Below are 21,305 nucleotides of genomic sequence, written 5' to 3'. Positions count from 1 at the left end.
CACACATGAGTCCCCATCTTTTGTCTGCTTGTTCCTTGCAAATCCCAACATCTGGGAGGAGTTTAATGCTGTACCCTCAACTCTACTCTGAACTGCCTATAGGGACACCCAGGTCTTTTTCCCACATTCATAATGTTTTCCTGATGATCCAAACTGATGGTCATCTTTCCATAACTACTTGCTTACAGAAATTTTTGGCAAGTCATGATAGTAGCAGCCTTTTTCTCTTTCCATACTACCCCACTTAGTGGTCTGTCAGACCTTTAACTATTGCCCAAACCCAATCACCTGCTCACAGGAAGATTTCAGAGGACTCTTCAAACAAGTTCCATGAGGATTAAGCAAAGAAAAGGCAAGTCAAACCTGCCTTGCACTTCCCCATCCCTACCTCCCATTTCTACAGCCTCTTGCAAGCCTGGGGGCACCAGAGCTGTTCTCTTAACACACAGATATCCCAGCCCACTGTCAAAGCAGTTCTGAGCTCAGCAGTTCAGAGCTGGCTGGCAAATGGGCACTGACTGACACCCTGCCTGCATGCACAAAGCCACAGCTCTCCAAGTGTGTTGATAGCTGGATGCCTTACAGGGAAGTGTGAGTCACTGCCATAATCACCTTGGTGTTACAGTTTCCTACAAAGCTGTCTACTCTATGCTTTGAGGTTAAAACTGTTGAAAAAACATTGCCTGAAGCCTAGTTTGGGTTAGTTTTTACCACTCCGAGAACATGCATCTCTGAAATTTAGTTGCTGGTAGGTTTTTTCATTACAAAAAAAAAAAAATCTTTTCTCCCCAGTTAAATGAAAAACAATTGAGAAGTTTCATATTTTCATGCTGTACTGCTGAATCTTTTGAAGACCAATACATTACTAAACCCCCTATTTAAACATGTCAGCTGGAAAAGTAAGCAAGGTTTGCATGCATTTTACTTTTGGTGGGGCAAACATTTTTTAAAATCTCATCTGTCACAGACCTGACATATTTGTTACAGCACAGTGTTTTTGAAATGTTTTTGTTCCTTTTCTGCAACACATTCTATAACCTGGCAACACCTGCTCCAAATGGGAAATTGGAAAATTTAAACCTGAAGGCAATTTTAAATTGTTTATAGAGACCTGGACTAGACTATAAAAATACTGTAAAGCTGGACCAGATTTTTTTCTTTTCAGTGGTTGGACTATCACAACTTAACTTGGAATTGCTCTGGCTACAGTAATGTCTTTCTGTTGCTCCCAAAATGCAAATATTGGTAGTGACTGTAAACATTCAGCAAAGAGCAACAGACTGAAGACGCTGAAGCCTCCTCCCACCTTGTGATGTCAGACACTGAAAGACTCATAAGGCTTTTCAGGTTTTTGTATGTATAAACAGACTTTCAAAGCAGAGCTGCCTGATAGGACGGTATGGTGCATATGCAGCAATTAAGTCTTCAGTTCAACACAAGAACCATTCTGGTTTAGAAGGAATACACAGATCTCCTATTTATCACAATTGGAGACTTGAAAACTTTTTGCCAATTCCTTGTCAGAAACTGAGTTCCACAGGTGTGAGTTAGCCAGAGGTTCAACAAGAAGATTTGGAATACTGGTTCTCAGCATCAAACATTATTACCAATTTATTGAAAGTCATCTTGTATCATGAAAACTCAAGCCTTCTTCAGCCTGTACCAAAATACTTACTATAGAGGGCACTTGTACATGAAGAAACCCCCTTCTTCATTCTAAAGAACAGCAAGTCGTTCTCAGGGCTGACAAACAAGTTAAACCTAAGGCTGTGGAAGCGCTTTCCTCAGGTGCCTCCTTGCAGACAGAGAAACAACTCGACATTGATTAATTATGAGGGCCTGAGGAAACATGCAGAGCATCCCAACGCAGTCTGTGAAGTTCTTGCCTACCCAAATTAAGCCAAGAATCACGTTATTAGAAAAAAAAATTAAAAAAATCAAAAGCCTTTTTAGCATTTGTAATTTGGATTACACTAGGGCGCCCACACAGCATGTTCGGTGCTTTCCAGACACTGAAGATGCCACACCTGCCTTGCCCAAAAAAGTTTATGGTTTACGTAGTTGCACAAGATGGTGCTTGTTTTGTTCAGGTAGATTGTAACTGAGTAAGTCTGCAGTAAATTCAAGAAGGATCCAGGATCACACCTGTCTGATCAGAGCTCTTCTCACGCAAGCAAATCACGCTGCCAGAAAAGCCAGCAGTATCTCCAGGAGATCCAAAGGGCTTCAAAAATCCCCTCTCAGAGTACGGTACCTGCTCCAGTGTAGCTCACAGCCCATATCTTTGGTCAGCAGCCCTGACAGCATTCAGGTATAAAATGGTGGCTCTTTGTCCCCTTTCTAGCACACAAGCATTCATGTTACAGAAGTGATGGTCAGTAAAGACCACTCACAGACATGTAATATACTAAATGTTTTGAGTGTACATCTCCTCCTGCCCAGCACAAAAAGCCTTCCTTTAGCATTTTGCTGGTCTATGAGCACGACCTCCACTGTAAGCAACTTCAGCTGCATGAAGAAAAAGAACAGATGAATGCTAAAATGTGTCTGCCATGGGGAGACCACTTGGTTCTGTAATTTTAACAGCTAGGACCACAATCCATATACAGTCAGTTTGATTTTTATTTCATAATTCCTACTTTGAGCAAGCAGGCACTACTTTCCCTAGGGCACAGCCCTGCTCCATAAGAGCCCCTTGGTCACTGCTGGAGATCCTGCTGAGCTGGGCTGAGGGCTGTGAGGAATGTGCCCTAATGCCTGGTACCCACCCTCCCCACACACAGCCGAGACAGGAATGTGATCCTCTGGTCTTTCCAGGGGAAGAGCAGCAAGGTAAATATTCTGCCTTTAATGCCAAATGTCCTACGATGACTTTCGAAGCTCAAATCAAAGCCTGATGTCCCAAAAGCCTCAGGATGCACACACAGACAGACTTTGCAAATAACAGAATCCCGACTCACAGAGCAGCGCTTGGTGATCTACACAGACACACAGTGCGAGCAAACCTGGACTCGGGGAAAAAGCAAACCTGCAAACACATGCAGCACCAGCAGGTTTCCAAGCTTCATCTAGAAAGAAGATGAAAATAATTATCTTAGCTCTGAAATTTCTCAAAGCTTCTTGATTTCTGTGTTCCATTTGTTTCAGAACAGCCTACATCCAAAGCAAACGGATTGGAGACAGCTTATCAGCTCTTTATCTCCTCCCTTTTCCTTCATGAGAAGAAAGCTATTAAAAGTAGAGCTAAAAGAAAAACAAACAAACCACCACAAACACAAAACGCCAGCTAAAAAAACTAAAACAAACAAACCCCCTTCCAAAACTATAATAAATAAATAATCTATTTTACAGAAAAAAAGTTAAAATTGACCAGATTGCAAATGGGATCCACTGAATATAGACTCAATACTAAGATAAGTAACACTAGTATTAAGCAACAGTATTTGTATTTATGTAACATTTATTTACACTAAGGGAGTCTGCACAGTGCCTATTCCAGCCAGTTTGAGTCCCTGCCCTAAAGAGTTTCCAGTTCAATGCAGCTCTCAGAGCATCTTTTTATGTCAAATGTTCTATCTGTATAAGGACACAAACCTCCTCCTTTAGCAAATACATTTACACAGGTGCTTGCAGAAACCACTTCCCAAACTGCTTTCCACTTCTTCAGACTTGAAAAGAAAAAGGAAAGATAAGAGGTCAGAATGAAGTTAACTTTGCCAACAAAGCATATCTGTTCTTTTTCTCCACACCTCAACACCACTGCTGACAAACAACAAACACTGATTAAAGGGTTTTTAATGCCTGTGAAGGAAAGCAGACTCCCTGCAGCTGCACAGCAGCTGGGAACACTTGTGTTATTTAGCAGAAAAAGGTCTGACCCCACAAGTGAAAATGAGCTTGGTGGTCACTCATTCTATTCACCATCTGGGTACATTATAAGCACAAACAGAACAGCACAGCCTTTTGTGATGGAGGTAACGAGAAATATCCAAGGCATTGTAGTACCACAGTAACATGCCTTAGCAAGGCTTCAGGGAAAAGAGGGAGCGAGGAACACAAATGACACAAACGTGAGAAAGTGGAAATCTATTGAGAAACAAATCTAGAGTTCACTATAGATCAAAACAGAGGTGCCTCTGCTACTTAGCAGCTTCATTTCAGATTAGTACTGCAGAGTGCTGCTGCCTAACAAAACTGAGTTACAAACAGCACATGCAATACTTTACTCCTGTTTTGGCAGATTTCAAGTTTGAAGACCCTTAGAACACGTCTTGGGAAAGGTGATTCATCTAGGTATATTCATATGGCACAGATCATCCACTCATTAGTCAAAGTACTCAGACTGGCCTGACTTAAGTACAAATGAGCAAGTCCTTCCCAGAGAGAATTCCCCAGGAAAACCATACCATTTTACACATTAAGGGAGACCATAAACTTCTCGACATTTTTGTTGCTGTTGGAAAGAATCATTTCACATTTTTATGCCTTGGTTTCAGGCTCCAAACTGGTGAGACCAGCCATTCTGGAGGCAGAACTGGAGCCAAGTTCCAGTTTTAATCATGGCTAGACTCAGCCCCATGGCAGGTTGCCTACAGGGCACAAGGACTTCAATTTCAACCTCTCGTTTTGGACTTCAGCCAAATTTTCTGCCATGGAACCATAAGCCTAGCAGGTTTCACAGAGGTCAGAGATCCTGCTCTGAGCCAGAGACCCAAAATGCCTCACTTCTAGTAATACAAAGAGGAGAATTTGAAAGTCTTAAAAACTCTCTCAGGGTTTGCCATCTTACACATGCAGGAAGATATCAACCAGGGCCACCAAACTCCCAAGAGCTGACCAGGCTGCCCAGCCTCTGTCCTGAAAGCGCCCACACAGCCTCAGAATCGAGCAAGTGAAAAAAGGCTTTTGAAGTGAACTTCCTGGGAAGTTTGTCATGTGTTTTGGGGCAGGGGAAGGAAGAGATTTATTTATTTTCATATACCCTTTTTGGAAACGCTCACAAGTTTGTACTTCACTGGCACCTGGATAACTTATTAACACAAAGGTTCTCAAAGTCCTGCATCTTAAGAAGTTCCAGTCCTTGGGTTGGGCTTTTTAGCATCCTACAGTTTTATACCAAGACTTAAGGCTTTCCCAAGAAATTTCAGAAGGGCACTTCCCCCAGGTAGAAGGTACTTCCAAGAAAGATATTGTAAAACTTTTATTTCTTGAGTCACCCTCCTGAAAAGTGAAGAGTCTAGCCTAAGTTAAAGCACCACTTATGTTTCAACCCCAAGCCTCCAGCTGTGCAAATAAGAATGGGTTCAAAGCACAGAGGCTGTGCTTGAGGACGGTAAAGGCTGAGCAAATGTATGGGAACACATTGCAAAGCCAGCAAACTCTAGATTTATTTGCATGTGTTGAATTCAAGACAGTTTTTTGCTCTTACAGGCTAGAAACCTCATTTTTCTACAGTGATTTTTCCTCCCCTCAATCTTTGCTTTGTGTAAACCATTACAATGAAAGGCAGCAGTAAAGGATTATGCTTCATCTGCTAGATTACTTTTGGCTAGGAAATAATACTTTCGTTTTCTTTGCAAACTGATCCCCAAACCTGATGCAGCAGCTGTGTTCTGTTTTTAGAAGTTGAGGTACTAGATCCAGAGAAGCTGCCTAATGGAGGATTTGAAGTGCCCACCAAAGGTTTGGGAGAAAAGCCCACCAAGGGTTTGGGAAAAACCCTTAGAATTGCACTTCATCTCAGAGCAGCTCTCTGGGCTTTTTCTTGTTGTGATTCAATTGTTCATAGAAAAAAAAAAAGTCATTGCAGTCAGGGAATGAACTTTTAAAGTTCTCTCTTTTTGTTTTTGACATGCAAGTTTATGGAATGCCTAACTACATTTACTTGTGGGAAAGAAAATGCCAGAGACACTGGGAACAAGAAATTCATTTCATATTTTAAAATAATCCCCTCTCCCACACAATTTTTATATCCACATGCCTGTTATCACCTTCATAAAATCCAGCTTCAGTTTTTTAAGTCACAAGTTTAAGCATCTCGTAAGTTGAGTACACATCTCTGAACAGAGGAGGAAACCAAAACTTAAAACACAAAACAAGAACTTCATCTTAAGTCTCACATTTCTAACACACAACTTTTAAATCTTTCTAGTAAGTCTGGCAGTATTAAGGTAGAGAATTATTTAATTTATTCGAAGTAATTACTTCGGTTTCTGTTAAATCTCCTACTCAAAGTATTCCTGCAGCCAAGGTAACATGTAAGCCTAGAACAAATTTAAGATTAAATTTAATTTGTCAAACACATTGACAAGAAAAGGTATGTTTAACTTGGACTATTCCTTCTCCCTACCTTTGCTACTATACATGTTGAACCAGATAGAAAATCCAAATGTTTGAACAGTCAAGCAATGAACTTCATGTCCCAAGACAATAACAGCAGAACTTCCTTTAATATAAAATGTGGAATCTTGTATTCACTAAATTGCATTGTTTAATAATACGATCCAGTCTTTCCAGTTTAAGGAGTCCTGTGCTTATTCAGCATAACTCAAAAAACAAACTCAAAACATCCTACTCTATACCTTATGCCAAGTTAATCTCTCAGTAACTGTATCCCCTACTTTAGTCTGTCATAATGATAGCTGAAGCTGTTGATCTCCACTAGCAAATGTAGCAGGATTACAACTTCGCGCTGTCACTAGGTGAGAAGTCAGCGATTCCATCGTAATGGGATATGTTTTTCTCAAAGAAGCTCCCAGAAAGCAGAAGAGTTGAAGTAATACCAGGTGTATACTTCAGCAAAGGACAGTAATTCAAGCAAGATTTCCATGAAGAGTGATCCCCATGCTTCCCAAACATTAGCATACTGAATGCTTCCAACAACTGCACAGACTCTTCCCTCTCGGCCCCAGCTCTCTCGAATCATGGAGACTGAAGATAAAAATGACATGTTCTCCTCCCATAACCCCTTTTTCCCAATAACACAAAGGTTTCTAGCCATGCCAGAGACAGCCCACTACAAAAAGCAGGTATCAAGTCTCACCAAAGATGGCTTCATAACCTCCTGAACACTGTCTCCTACATAAATACCATTCCCTTTGGCACACACACAAGGCACATTATGTAAGTACACACAGCAAGACATACAACTGAGTTTACCTCAAGCCAGATACCCTTTCCCAATTTCTAGTCTACACCACAACCATTGTCACCCTTCAGCCACAGCCATATGTATTAGATGCTATAACTGTAGACAAAGCAGGTGTATGAGGACCACCACCACCTCTGGAACTGCTCTATTCTCCTAGAAGATAATCTCGTAGGGAGACATGATGATTGAACATAGTTTACAAACTCAGTTTGGCAGCCCCATCTTCAGGGTTGAGCTCCAATGGAAATAAAACTATACAAAGGCACTTCTTCCATCACAAATTATCTGTCCTTGTAGATCTTCCAGGATGGAGAATGCCACCCATTATAACTCAATAGCTCTACAAACTTTGGTCCCTAAATCAATTCCTCAAAAATGCTGAAAGCGGCATTCAGATTGAAGCTGGCATCCAGCCTTCATTATGTTTGGTGTAACTGCTGCCAACAGCAGAACCAAGAAGTAGATATTAGAAATAGCTGATCTCATTAGTTCAAAACCTATCAAGGGCTGGCTGCCCATCAGGAGACACATACTAAATGAATGCCAAGTCTCAAATTCCGTTGCACAGAAGGGATATTAAAAAAGGAGATACTGAGAACACTCAAGGGTTCACTTTTCTTAACTATATTCTTACCCCTTTATGATTGAAAGACAATGCTTAACTGAAGATGGCTGCATCAGGAGCTTCTCCCCACTTCATGCAGCTTTACATCTACTATCATCAGCACCCCAGTGCCAAAGCTTCTGAAGCACTGTCTGGGGACAAAACTGACATCTCCTTCTATGGGCCTACCTTGCCATCTCCAGAGATGTTCAGAGCTGGGTTGTGGCCCCATCAGCTATACAGAGGAATAGCCTTCACAGCCCCCACAGGCCTCACAACTGTACAGAGCAATAAAAGAAGTTGCCCCTATTGCTGTATTAGTCCTCTGAAGTGTCAGAGACAGCAAAACTGAAGAAAAAACTGGAATTTCACCTTGTTCATACATAATATCATGTACTCTTATTAAATACAGAGTAGCTTGTGAAAGCAGCAACACTTTCTTACACTTATTATTAATATTATTCCAGTACTGTTAGAAAAGAAAGGGTTTTCCTAACATCATAGAGTATGTGTTATCCCTGGACTTCTAGTTTGTAGATTAATTGGCAACAATAAAGACATTCTCCTTATCACAAGAGAACTGGTTGGTTAATAGATAAATTAACTACTCAGTTAATTGCCATGAGATGCTAGTCACTCCCCCTATGTCTCACTGCAGTAGTGATGTCCACCTACCAACACATGCAGTTATTTAACACTAAGATCATGCATCTGACCTACAGACAAGCAGTTTCAGAGACTCAGCTTTCTACAAGTCAAATGACAACTTCTAAAAACACCATTTAGAAATCTTAACTCTTGCTTCAGCAGGCCAGCAGAGAGTCTTCTGAACAGCCCTTCAGTAGGATGCTGTTGACATCATAAAGATCCCAGGCTTGGCTTAATATTCACTGCTTCAAGGGCCAAACCCACCTTGATGTATTCCACAGTGACACAGATAGACACATTAAACACAAGGCAAGTTTTAAATTCAGAGTGAAATAACCCAATCCTGATAACCAAGAAAAAAGTGTGCCAGCCAGGAATTTAGACCAAGAGGGAAAGAATCAGGAAAGGAAGTACAAAACAGAAAGGAAAGCCTGTAAAAATTCAGAAAAAGTAAACTTTTCCTCCCAACACCCTAAGGGAAAGATTCATTGTTTCATTATGTCATTCTGTAGTTCTGTTTGCATTGTATTTTACAGTGTTTAACAGTAATTCTCATCTTTCTACTTAGATTTAAATTAAATGCTTCCCTCAGTTTTGTAGGCATAACCATCCAGAGTTTAGCCCTGGGAAGACAGTGCTGGACAATGCTTTTTTAGACTGTCAGGCAGTTTAGCCTTTTGGACAGCATAGGCAGTAGCAGAGAAGCTTTCCCCAACAAGATCCTTCTGGATCACAAATTTAAGAAGCTGCTGTGAAGAAAAGCTTCAGGATAGGAACTTCCATTCTGCTGGCATGAAACTAATTCTCTGCTCTCTGCTCCTGCCTAAAGAAAATAGTCAGTTATTATGACAGTCTAAATATGTGATAAAAACCTTTGCATAACAGACAAGATGCATGAACTGGTTACTTCAGGAGTTGGAAGTGCTACAGAGAAACACTTCCAAGATAAAGTGCTTGTGTGAGCCAAGAAGGAAGGACCCTTGTCAGCGGCACCATGGTTAGGCTCTAATGCCATCATCTTCTCTCTGTGACAGACAACATTCAGAAGACTAAGTATACTTTCCAATTTCTGCAGACAGGATTTGTTTACAGTAAGTACTGTGCCTTTCTTAAAAATTGTGGCAGTAACATAGGTGCTGACTGCTAAACTTTGAGAGGAAAGAAAAACAGGTCAAGCATCTCTACAGCACTGCCATTCACTGAAGAGCCAAACTAGACAACACCACTCCAAACTAGTAAGTTGTAAGTGTGCAAGGCTTTCCAGACTGTTCAACTGAACAATTCACATGCCTTCCAATAGAGCTTGGGAGTAAAATGCTGTATTTTAGCACTGCTGCTGAACTACTCAGCCATATTACTCCACACTAGCATGAAAACCTGCTTTTGCATGAAAATCTGTTTACACAGGTCAGGCATATTTTCCATACTGAAGTGACAGATGTGGTTTGTATGATGTTCCCAGCAGAACCTCTCCTGCTGAGCTCTACAAGGAATCACAGAACAGAATCATTTAGTTTGGAAAAGACCTCTATAATCAAGTCCAACCATTAACCCAGCACTGCCAAGTTCTCCACTAAACCATGTCCCTAAACACCATATCTACAAATCTTTTAAATGCCTCCAGGGATGGTGACTCAACCACTTTCCTGGGCAGCCTGTTCCAATACTTGGCAATAATTTCAGTGAAAAAACATTTCCTCATATCCAATATAAGCCTCCCCTGGTGCAACTTTAGGCCATTTCCTTTTGTGCTGTCACTTGTTACCTGAAAGAAGAGACTAACCACCACCTGGCTACAGCCTCCTTTCAGGGAGTTGTAGAGAGCAATAAGGTCACCCTGAGCCTCCTTTTCTCCAGACTAAATAACCCCAGTTCCCTCAGCTGCTTCTCAGACTTGTGCTCAAGACCCTTCCCAATTTCACCCCCCTTCTCTGGACACACTTCAGCCCTTCAGTGTCTTTCTTGTAGCAAGGGGAATACATCTCTAAGCTGTCACGTTGCTACTATGAGGTCTGCAGTTTTATCATGCAGAATGGGAAGCAAGGACAGTGGTGTCTTCAAAAGAAGAAAAATTTACAGGTATCTTGATACTGCTATGATATGACTGTAACTGTTGATATTAGTTTCCCCAGCAAGATACAAAATCTCTTTTCCACCAAAGCACCTCCCTTCCTCCCACAGTGTTATACATACACTTAACCCTCCACTCTCAAGCAGAAAGGTGTTAGTGACTGATCTTAATACAGGCTGCTCACTCTCAGGGTGACAGCTTTTTCAGAACATTTTGTACTATAGAACCATTTATTTTAGTGTGTTTACTTTCATGCTACAGAAAGGGCAATTCTAGCTACACGGAATTTTTCACACTTTTTGTGAGGAGCTGCAGAATAGTCATACTGCTTCCTTATTGCTAAAAGCAGACATGCTTTCCTTATTTTCTGGGGAAATAAGTTTTAAGTATTTCCAGTATTTCACTTTAAACACAAGTGAAGTTGACTTTCATTGTCAAAAGCTATCCAAGCCAGTGGGCTTGGGTATTTTAGGTATCTTTTTTGGTAGTTTCATACATGAGTTGTTCTGTCTGGGACTCACAGCATTCCATGCAAGTAGACATCTCTAGTCCAAATTCACACAGCACTCGCCAGGTTAACTTTCCTCCAGTTGCACTTCACTGGGACTCTGGAAGTGCTCAGCCAACTTTGTGCTGCGATTTGTGCATCTCTCTAATGGAGGCTAAAAAAATGTCTAATATACGCATCAGTCTGTTTTTGCTGTCTGCCTCCCTGAAGGGAGTAGAACATCAGTCTTAATATAAGCAAATATGAGACCTTTACACAATAAATCTTTGACACAGATAATTGGCAAGATTATTGCAGTCCCTCATCTTCCTTTTCAGGGCATGTTATTGAAAAAGCTATGGGAAAACATCTGCGGTTTTATCTGGATTCCTCGGATTTTCTGGATCTCTTTCCGTCTGGTCTAAGACCTGGCCTCAGTACAAACACATACTCAGGCTTACTGGTCAGGCTTCTCACAGTGGACAAAGACCAAACTAACATTCTTAGCTGACAGACTTAAAGCAGGCTGTGATAGCAGCTTCATACAGCTTTGGGACTGCTTCAGACTGTGAAGAGTACTCACACCATCACCACATCTACAAGAGTACAATGAGCTTCTGTAAAGGGTTAAACAGCTTTCTCTCTTTCTTTCTTCATGCATTATATAGCTTAAGAGGCTACTGGGCCAATTCCATCTGAAGAAATGTCCTTTTCTGACCCAAATAATTGATGTTCCTCTTCTCACTGGAAGACATTGCCTGCCTTTACAGCAGCCTGTACTGTGGCCAATAAGATGATCCCAGGAAGAAGTGACTCCAGCAGAAAGGATCAGAAGCAGCAGGACTTGCTTTATCACTGAATAGCACAACTGAAGGGTAGGCTGCCTACTGCTCATGCAATACCATGCTGCTTCAGGGGATAGCAGGCAAGCATTGGCAGGGAACAAGGGAGCTGAAGTATTACTAATCCCTTCTCCCCATTCACCTGCAGCCAGCCATGCAAGAATTACACCATATATTTCCTCTCATCCAAATAAGACAACAACAACAAATTACATGCCCTCACTCTGCTCAAATGTAAGCCTCAGGAGAGGTCTAGTCACTATAGCTATAAAGTGCTGCATGCACCAGTTGAGGTTCATTTAAAAACACATAGATAGATGGCAATAATGAAGGCCTAGATTGTGGTTATTGGCACACACTGCCCAAAAAGCAGCTCAGAACTGTATAAATGTTAGCAAGTCTGCTCTCAGCAGACTTCCAGCTGAGGAGGAGCCTGTTCTGGTGCAAAGGACCTCTCTCTTCTCCTCTCCCCTGAGTTTAGGAACCTCTTCAAGCTGAAGAGTTATCCCAGGCACTAGCTGTCTTAGCAAACATTGCTAAATCCTAGTTTCACCTGAAAAAAATCTTGACATGCTGAATCAGATATAATTCCACTGTTTAGAAGCTTTTTGGTCTATACCAGGGGACAAGAGATAATTGAAGGGGTAATCAACTTTAAGAAAGGTAAGGAAATCCAGCTGTACAAATAGGAAGGGAAGAGTTAAGAAAATTATTTTATGTTGTTTGCTAAGATGCCAGGCAGATACTAGGTCAGTTTAGGTCAACTGTTACCCAAGGAAAAAAAAACAAAACACCTGGGTTTAAGAACTTAGAGTGACAGTTTCATTAAAATTGGTTTAATGGGTACATGAGAAATGGCTGTGTGTCTGGCCTTGCTGTAAGGTTTCCTGGACCTTAAAGATGTAGGCACCAGTAAAGATTCCAGATGGAATCAAGTTGCTTATCCTTGTCAACCCTGATTTTGCCATGACTGGTTGTTCCACATGTTTCTCCACTCAAGTCTCCCTGTAACTAGACACTTCCCTTTTCTCACTCTTACTTGCTGACACTTTGCCTTTGCTCCTTTTTAAATCCAATCTTTTTAAGATTCAGACAGGTCTTACACATTTCATCTGCTCTCTTTCAGTGCCCAACTGGAAAACACTGAAACCTTCAAGGAAACGATTAAAATCAGGAAGAGTCATCTCTGATCCTCCAGCTGAAGTCTGCCAGCTCTCGCACAGAAAGACCACTCTGTACCTGACTCTCGAAAGACATTTTCCCCTAGCAATAACATTAACATCTTACCTATGCAAATATTGTCACCAGCTCCAGCACCAAGCATCTTCTCCCCAGGTTTATCTGCATCCCAGGCTGCCAGCTGACTTCTATCCCTCCCCACTGTTCTAGGTCCTCCATGTTCACCTGAACTTCTGCAGTTTCCTGGGCCTTTCTCTCCCCCCACTTACAGTTACAAACCCAAATAATTTCACTAGCCAGCTTCATTTAGAATTCAAGTAGAAGGAGGAAGTTATTAACCAGCCCCTCAAAAACTCTAATTATACTCAGTAACTCAGCTCTATCACTGGTTATTTTTTGAACCCCAGCCCTCCATTACTGGTTACAGCTCAAGTACCACCATATTCCTTTGTTTTTCAAGACTTCTGACTCCAGACTACAGAGAAATAAGGCAGTTCAGCATTAGTGTGTTTTTGATCAATCAAGCCAGATGACAAATTTTACATCTTGAAATCTGAGATTTTATTCCTGTTAGTTTTCAGTAAGAGAGAAAGATAAGTGTAGCCTAATTTCCCTTTACTAACAAGCCCCTGGATGACACCGAGCTGTTGGCCACAGGGCAGTGAATCAGCAGCTTAGTTTCTTGCAAATATTTTTAGAAGCACCTACTACAGTTACACCTGGATATCAAGGCAGCATCAAGAAAGCATTAGCATTACCCAAAATAAAAACAGAATGGAAAAGAACGTGAAAAAAAATGCAAATTTGACTTATTCTTAAGAAAATACAAACCATCAGAAAATAATATTTAGCTGTCCGGCAGAGACTTCACTCTCTGGATTCAACTAGCTTCATCCTGTGTCACCATAGCCTGCTAAGAGCACAAGTACATTAGGGCTCACACAGGACTAGGATTTATTGCAATTTCCAAGTCTGCCTGTGAAGGTTTGGCCAAGGAGCTTCCTTCTTCCCTCTCCCTCCCTCACTGGAATTCCCTCATTAGTGAGCAAAGCCCAACACAAACTTCTTAGAAAAAGGTTTGCAAGAAAATTTAGTCATCATTAACCCCTAGGTAAAAGGGACGGAACACTTTAGGAGGTCAAACCAGAGCCAGATTCTGAACACCTGTGAGCAAGGTGTAAGGGAGGAAAGTCTGGTTTGCACGCAAATAGACTGACAGCAGTTTTTGGCTACAATACAGATTAATATCCCTTGCTTTTTTCACCGTTCTCTATGCTCATATTCAGAAGTAGATTCCATTACAAAGTGTGAGGACTGCATCACAGAGGTATCTTCATCTGAGAATTCTTCTTAAAATGGAATCACCTAAAGTCCTCAAAATGAGATAAACCCTGGGCCTGCACTCAACAAATGAACTGCTTCTAGAAGTAACTTTCATAAGAAATTCTGAAGCAGGACCTGCATACATCCTTGAGCATAGAAAGAAGCTTTTACAGAAGTGCCAGGATGTAAGTATGAATCCTTAAAAGCCTGTTACTGACTGAATTGCTAAAGAGCACAAAGCCAAGCTGGAGTGCCTGGTCTCCCCAAAACACAGGTAACCTTGTGATAACAACACTTGCCCCAAACATTTTTCTTCAAGTCAGTTCTCTGAACTGGCATGCTCTGAAGGTGTGTAATGCTTCAGGTGACTAAGTACTAATAAAAAGAGGCTTAGCTTGTACTGGGAAAAGATCAAACTAAGGAATGGAAACAGCATCCTCATAGAAACTCAGTATAATGTGAATTTAGAGATGAGATTTTTGTTAGAAGATTATTACTGTTGTTTTCCTAGGAAAGTTCAAAGACCTGACAATTCTGTGAAACGGCAGCAGCTCTTATTTTAGTATTTTTATACAGAAAAGAGCTCTTGTTCAACATTTGTGTCAACTTAAAAGAGGAAAAAAGTGTACTTTCACCAAAACAGCACTCTGCAAGGAAAAAAATGCCAAAAGACTCCTTTTTAGCTCAAAACCAGGAGATTGCTCTTACAGAAGGATGCATAAATCACTTGGCCTTTGCAAAATTTTACAATTAGCATAATTCAGGTAGCAATTAACCTGAATTATTGGTCAAATTCATCAGGCACATGGTAAGTACATAGGAAAGACCCATCCTATTCTTTCCTCATTTTTTTTACAAGCATAAGCCATTTTGAGCAGCAGAGGCAGTCCATGATAAACATTATTTCAAAACAAAATTCTTCCCACTAGTATTAAATAGTTCAGGCAGAAAGAGATTGTTACTGGTTTGGAGTAGCACTATTCCTCACAGTGGTGCCACAAGACAGATTCAGAAACAGATACTGGAACTGCTCATCTTCGTCTCAGTACTTAGCCAGGATTCCTCAAAACAGGGAGTCAACACCCACAGCAATGGCTACTCAAATGGACTTGTGTCATAATGGATTAATTCAGGTAATTTATCATTAGGGACCTGCCTGGCAGGTTCACTCCAGCCAGCTTGTTGACTTACGACTTCTCACTTTGTCCCTGAGCATCTCATTCCATTTCTACTTAAAATCATCTCCCCAGTATAACAGTCTTTTCTCATAAAGTTTACCCCTTTCAGGCTTACACCAATCATTCTTCTCCCCAGGAGCACCAAAAATCGGCAATTCTTCCACCCCTTTGATCAGCACCAGCCCATCAAAAGCAGCAGCCCCACAACCCTGAACACACTGCTTTTTGCATTCATTCACTAACTGGAATACAGGATGCTAGAGCCACAGCAAACTGTCCCCCAAAAATATATACCACACTTCCACTGCAGAAGTATCACTTAAGGTCTGTTTTGAGGTACCTAACAAGCACTTGATAAGCTCCTACAATAACTTTCTTCACAGATGTTCTGACTACTCAGCTACATATTTCTATTACCTTTATGCAATGTCCATGTATGCAAAGGATATTTCTCCAAATACAGAAGTTACTTTCATTTTTGTAGAGTCAGATATCAAAGAATTAAACTAGCAATCACAAGACAGCAGGTAGTTGAATGGGACAATTCCCTAACTTTCTTGTTGCTGTGTGCCTTTTTATAAAGAAATCAGTTTGAGTTTTTTTTCAACAGCTTGTTTGTGAGAGAACTTATTTTTACAGTCATCGTGAGAAGAACCATTCACTAACTTCTAGAATTCGTCCTACCATCTAAACTGTCTGCACTGGGTTCAGGTTCTGGAAGAATATCTATGCATTCTAACCACGTGGAAGTGGGATTCTCAAGTCCACTGACCTCTTCAGCTTGCTAAGCTTAAGTTCTTCCCAAGAAGGCTGAAGAAATGTTGCCTGAGAAAGGTAATTTATTTATTCTTAATGAAATTAAACTGTTGATAAATGAGAAACACCAGAGAAATCCTGTAACTTTCTAGTGTCTTAAGAATTGTTTTACATGGTGATAATATGTGGCACCAAGTTGGTACCCAAGCCTAAAACAGCAAAGAGCTTCAACTCTGCAGTTCCCAAGCCAACACAGACACAAACACACCCTAAACATTTTTTGCTCTTGTTTGAGCTTTTAGGCAGGAATTCTCTTGGGTGCTGTGCATCACTTGAACAAGAATAATTTGAGGTCCTACTTAGGAACAGGAACGACAAGGATCCTATCAAATGCAACACGATACATACTTGGCTGACTCTTATGAAATAAAGACTTGTAAAAAAAACCAATTTAAAACATCCCTCATTAACTGAAAGTGCATTACACATTGCCAAATAGCTGTTTAATGGGGATATATTATACGCATGCTGTGCAGCTTCAGAGGTTTTGCACTTCTGAGACTCCTTTTATCTGTGGACTACAGCACATTTACTAGGAAAAGGGCTCTGACACATACCTGTAAGGCAGGCATTACCCCACTCTTGGTGAAAAGCTTTAGAGATGGTAACTCACTCAAATTCACAAAACAAGCTAGTAGAAAAGATAAAAGAGAGCACAATCTATCACCATTCTTCAGGAATTTGATGCCTGGAAAGCCATTCTCCCTCAGCCTCCAGTCATGTTCATAGCTACTAACCAAAAGCACATCCAAGAAGAAAGTAGATAATGTAGAACTGTGTAGGTCAGGTGTAGCATGTAGTTAACTCCTTACACCTCAGAGCAATTACAGCTGTGGCTTCATTTATATGCAGTGTTTGAACTACAGGGAAGCACTTGCTGATTCAGCCCGAGTGTCTAACATAGAAAATAAGAGGATAACACTGGACAGCAGGAAATGAAGCAGTGTTATTGCTTTAACTTAACCAGTACAGCCAATACCCTTCAAGAGGGATGGTTAACCAAAAACCTATCACTATTCTCTTATACTCTTGCATGAGTATTGCACTGTGGACAAGACAGATTACCACTATGTACTGTCCTCAATTTTTTATCTGTCAAGTAAAGGTTGGGTAGAAATATGCAAAAAAGGAACCAAAGGTACCAAAGCTAGAGTCAGTCCAGTTGAGTGGCTAAGTGGCATGCTTATTGTGGAGTTATTTGATTTGTTTGGGCTTTTAAAGAGGTTATATATGTAATAAATACAAGAATTACACTGCATGGATCCAAGTCTCAAATTTCACCTACGAGTAACATGTCAGTATTTGTTATAAAACAAAACTTATAATTTCATTAGTAGCTTACCCAAAAACCATAAAACACTAACCATGTAAGACTCTGGAGCTTTCCATCACATTTGACATGTGTACTCACTGTTTGAAAGACTTGAAAATCCTCTTAAGTTACCTAATCACATCCTCTGGCAAATTGAAGATACTTGACATTCCTGCCTTCTCTTTCCCACCTTTGGGGCAAACTAAGTGTGAACAGGGCACCAACACAACTACAGTAGAGCCAAGTAACATTTAGGATCTCAGAGTACCCTTTGAGGTTAGCACAACTTAGAAGATCCAGGCACTGTCCTTCCCTATTACCTAACTTGTGGAATAGAAGGCACTGGGAGAGGCAGTGAAGGATGAGTTTGGTTTTGCTTCCAGTGATGGCACTTCCTCTCAGCCCTAAGGCTAGAAACACATGGTAGATCCTCTGCAAAAGAAAAAATAAACACTTATCCACTTAACTAGTAACAGAAATAGAGTAAGGCACCCAAAACAAGCAATGGGGAAGCACATTCTAAAAGGCAAATACCTCCTTCAAATTCTCAATCTAAAAAGGGCAGACAAAACCAGAGAATGTGGCATTTAATTCTCAAGATGTCCCACAACTTGTATAGTTTCTTGCAGAAAACTTTCAGGGCAATTCCTTTGGATTGTTCCCACTCTACAAATCTGTGGCACAATATGCACACTTTTGACAATCCACCTTAGTATACTTATGCAGGAAGAGAAGATCAAGTAGGAGTACTGTTGACATCATTCCCTTTCACAAAGAAATCCACTCAGCTGCTGACAAGCCCAGAGTTAAAAATATCACATCAGGCATGTACCTTTGTGGGAGACCAGCAGTTTTAGGCTTTGGCAGATGAACCCAAGCCAACTGCTCAAAGAGGCTACAGAAGTTGCATGCCTGCTTTAGGAACTGTTTTGCCACCTCAGTATTTCTCTTTCCTATGCAGCACAGCAACGTCCACCAAGCTCAGTATCAAACAGGGTTGGCTGGATAAATGCAGCCACACAACCATAATCAAGTGTAGTAACCATAATAAAACCAGAAGCTGAACAGTTCCAATTCAACACTTAATTACTGGAGCAAAGATCTGCTGAAAGTGTGATTGAGAGCCTTAAAGGATTTTCTCACCTGCTAAACTCAGTTACTAGACTTGAGCAGAAGTCTTCCTTGTTTCTATCTTCCCCAATTTCTTATTTGGACAAGCCCACCTTGTAGAGACTGATGCAGTAGTCAGCATCTGCTTTAACTCCTCAGTCGTCCAGCCCTGCAGGTGCAGAAGTACTACCTGGCAAGTTAAGTTTAGATACTTTGTAACTAGGAAATGCAAAGATGCAGTAGCCTTGATAGGAAAAAGAGACACCCCACTGAGTTGTTCAACAACTGCATTCTCTTACTACTGAAGTAAACAAATCACTGAACAGAAAAAATAAGCATCAGGTGTGTTTTTTGGCATTATACGCTCACTATATTAGTATAGGACAGGGTACCCTTAAAACAAAGTCTTACAAAGTCTGTGATTTACTTTGTTGAAGAGTAAAGATCCTAAGCCTAGTGAATTTAAATCCTTCAATTTCTGGTGCAAAGCCTTAACACACTGGGGGAGCACCACTTCAAGAATACAGTCTAAAGAGAAAATACAAGTCTTACTGCATTTTAGGCTTAGTTTTTTACCATGTTGAAGCTACTTAGGAGTTGTCCGACTTAAGACAACCTGAGCAAATTACCAGAACAGCAATCCTCCAATCCAAAAGCACGCTCAGATGGGACTTGAGACTGTCTTCAAAAGCCAGATGCATAACCCAATCTTTGTTCATTCAGTACTATAATCCAGCTACATCTTCCACTGGCCTTTTTTAGTTACTTCCAGAGGTAATTGCTCAATTTCCAGTTCAAAGCACTTTATAACTAAGCATGCTAAAAGGCCATCGCTGAGATACCTTATCAGTATGCTGCACACCAATGCTTACACCTCTAAATGGCACAAATGGTCAATTAATTATATTATTGGTCAGGCAGACTATTCAAGTGGCATTAAAGCATCTAATTAACTTTCACCAACAGCATGCTGAATGAAAGTTGAACTAATACATCATTACTAGAAGCCACAGAAAATTTAAAGATTAAAGGCAGAGTCTTGCAAGCAGTTTTGATCTTGGAAAGTCAAGGCACATACCAGTTTTCCTTCTTGGTAGTAAGCAAGTAGAGACAGCCAATTATGCAACCAAACGCCTTTTAACCTTCTATAGCCACACAAACATTGAACATCCTAAGTTTTGTTCTTCAAAAGAACAAGAAAGTGTTAGCACACAGGCAACAGCATTCAAAGCTAAGCAGCTCCTTTAGGAGATTAACCTAAAGGTTAGCTACAGGAGTAGTCTCCTAACTTGCACATACAGACCTCCAGCTGCTCCAAGTTCCCAAGTCTGCACAGTCTTCCATGATACTGTAAATAAAGTGATGTGCATTTTATCTACATGGTTTGAGGTAAAACAGGTTTTACCACACTGCTGATGCAGTCCTGCACTGTGTGATTCTGAAATTCTGTTTTGGCTAGCTTTCCATTTTACCATCAAAGTATCTGATTCTTTGCTCAAACCTCCAGGCTTTTAGAGAAGGGAATGCTGCCACTCTTCCACAGTGGGCTCCTCTCAGAAAGGGCTTATTCTCAGACTAAAAAGGTGTGAGCATCCCCAAATCATGCTTCTGGATGGCATCCCATAAAATTTAATAATTCAACTTGGGAAGTGTTTCCTGGATGATTTCCATTGTTCCTCCTCACATGTCTGTCACACGGCAGAGCACAGCTGTGTGCTCAGCACACCCCTCCAGCAGCATGCCCCAGGCTGGTGCTCGGGGTCACAAGGCAGCCACTCCCTGCCCAGCCAGGGCCACGAGAGGGCAGGACTCAGGACGAGGGACACACCTGGCCCTCTGCTTCATAGGGAAGCCAGACTTCCCTATCAGTTCCCTCTACACAAAGTTCCCTCTCCACAGGGATCACACCACCACTGGATGCTCATGCCTAGAACCACATGAAAAATATCCTGTGGTTATCATAGCTGCCTCCATGCAAGATTTCAGCCTTCAGCTTACATCAGCCAATTCACCTAATCAAGCCAAAAATCACATCAACCCACATATTCCCATCCTGACATGCTGCTATGTACATTGGTCAAGTTTTTGCCATCCTATTTCAAGTTCTTTGGTAATTTAGACAGCAGAAAAGATTTCTGAGCATTCTCTGCCTCATATGCTGACACCAACAATCTCTTCTTTCCTTTCAGGCTAAATTCAACATCACTACAAATTTCAGATCTACTTCCCTCATTTCCAGCACGACCTTGTTCACACTTGCAGACAATATTTTAACATACTGTGTTTACAGACACCCACGACAGATTTCCACTTTCCCATGCTGCAAACCTAAACAAGAACTGAAGGCAATTGACAATCCTGCATTCATATTTAACAAACAACAGATGAACAGAGAAGTCCTGCACTCACCAGAGTCATCTCAATATTCTACTTCAAGGAAGTACTTAAATACTTGACAATGGAAAATAAAAAGCAGCTGTCAAAAGCTTTGCACAGGTTGGCCATAGGTCTTAATAGCAGAGAGAATGTAGATGTTAAGAGCCTAAATTAATAGCATGCCCTAGCTAGGCTAGATCTAGTCCATC

The 21,305-nt window shown here is 41.0% G+C and overlaps 1 protein-coding gene and 1 long non-coding RNA gene across 7 annotated transcripts in view; one reads left to right on the top strand and one right to left on the bottom strand.

The window, feature by feature from the left end:
• The window catches only part of SMOC1 (SPARC related modular calcium binding 1), a 163,623-nt gene that overhangs the window by 92,914 nt on the left and 49,404 nt on the right, over window positions 1-21,305 (bottom strand). The gene's annotated exons all lie outside the window — the stretch shown is intronic.
• On the top strand, window positions 9,294-13,743 carry LOC135302126 (uncharacterized). The gene is made up of 3 exons (XR_010363825.1): window positions 9,294-9,493; window positions 11,731-11,835; window positions 12,929-13,743. It is a non-coding gene; the product is annotated as an uncharacterized LOC135302126 (long non-coding RNA).

Source organism: Passer domesticus, chromosome 6 (assembly GCF_036417665.1).
Source record: "Passer domesticus isolate bPasDom1 chromosome 6, bPasDom1.hap1, whole genome shotgun sequence".
In the NCBI taxonomy this organism is placed as follows: domain Eukaryota; kingdom Metazoa; phylum Chordata; class Aves; order Passeriformes; family Passeridae; genus Passer; species Passer domesticus.
This window is presented reverse-complemented; position numbering and strand designations above follow the sequence as displayed.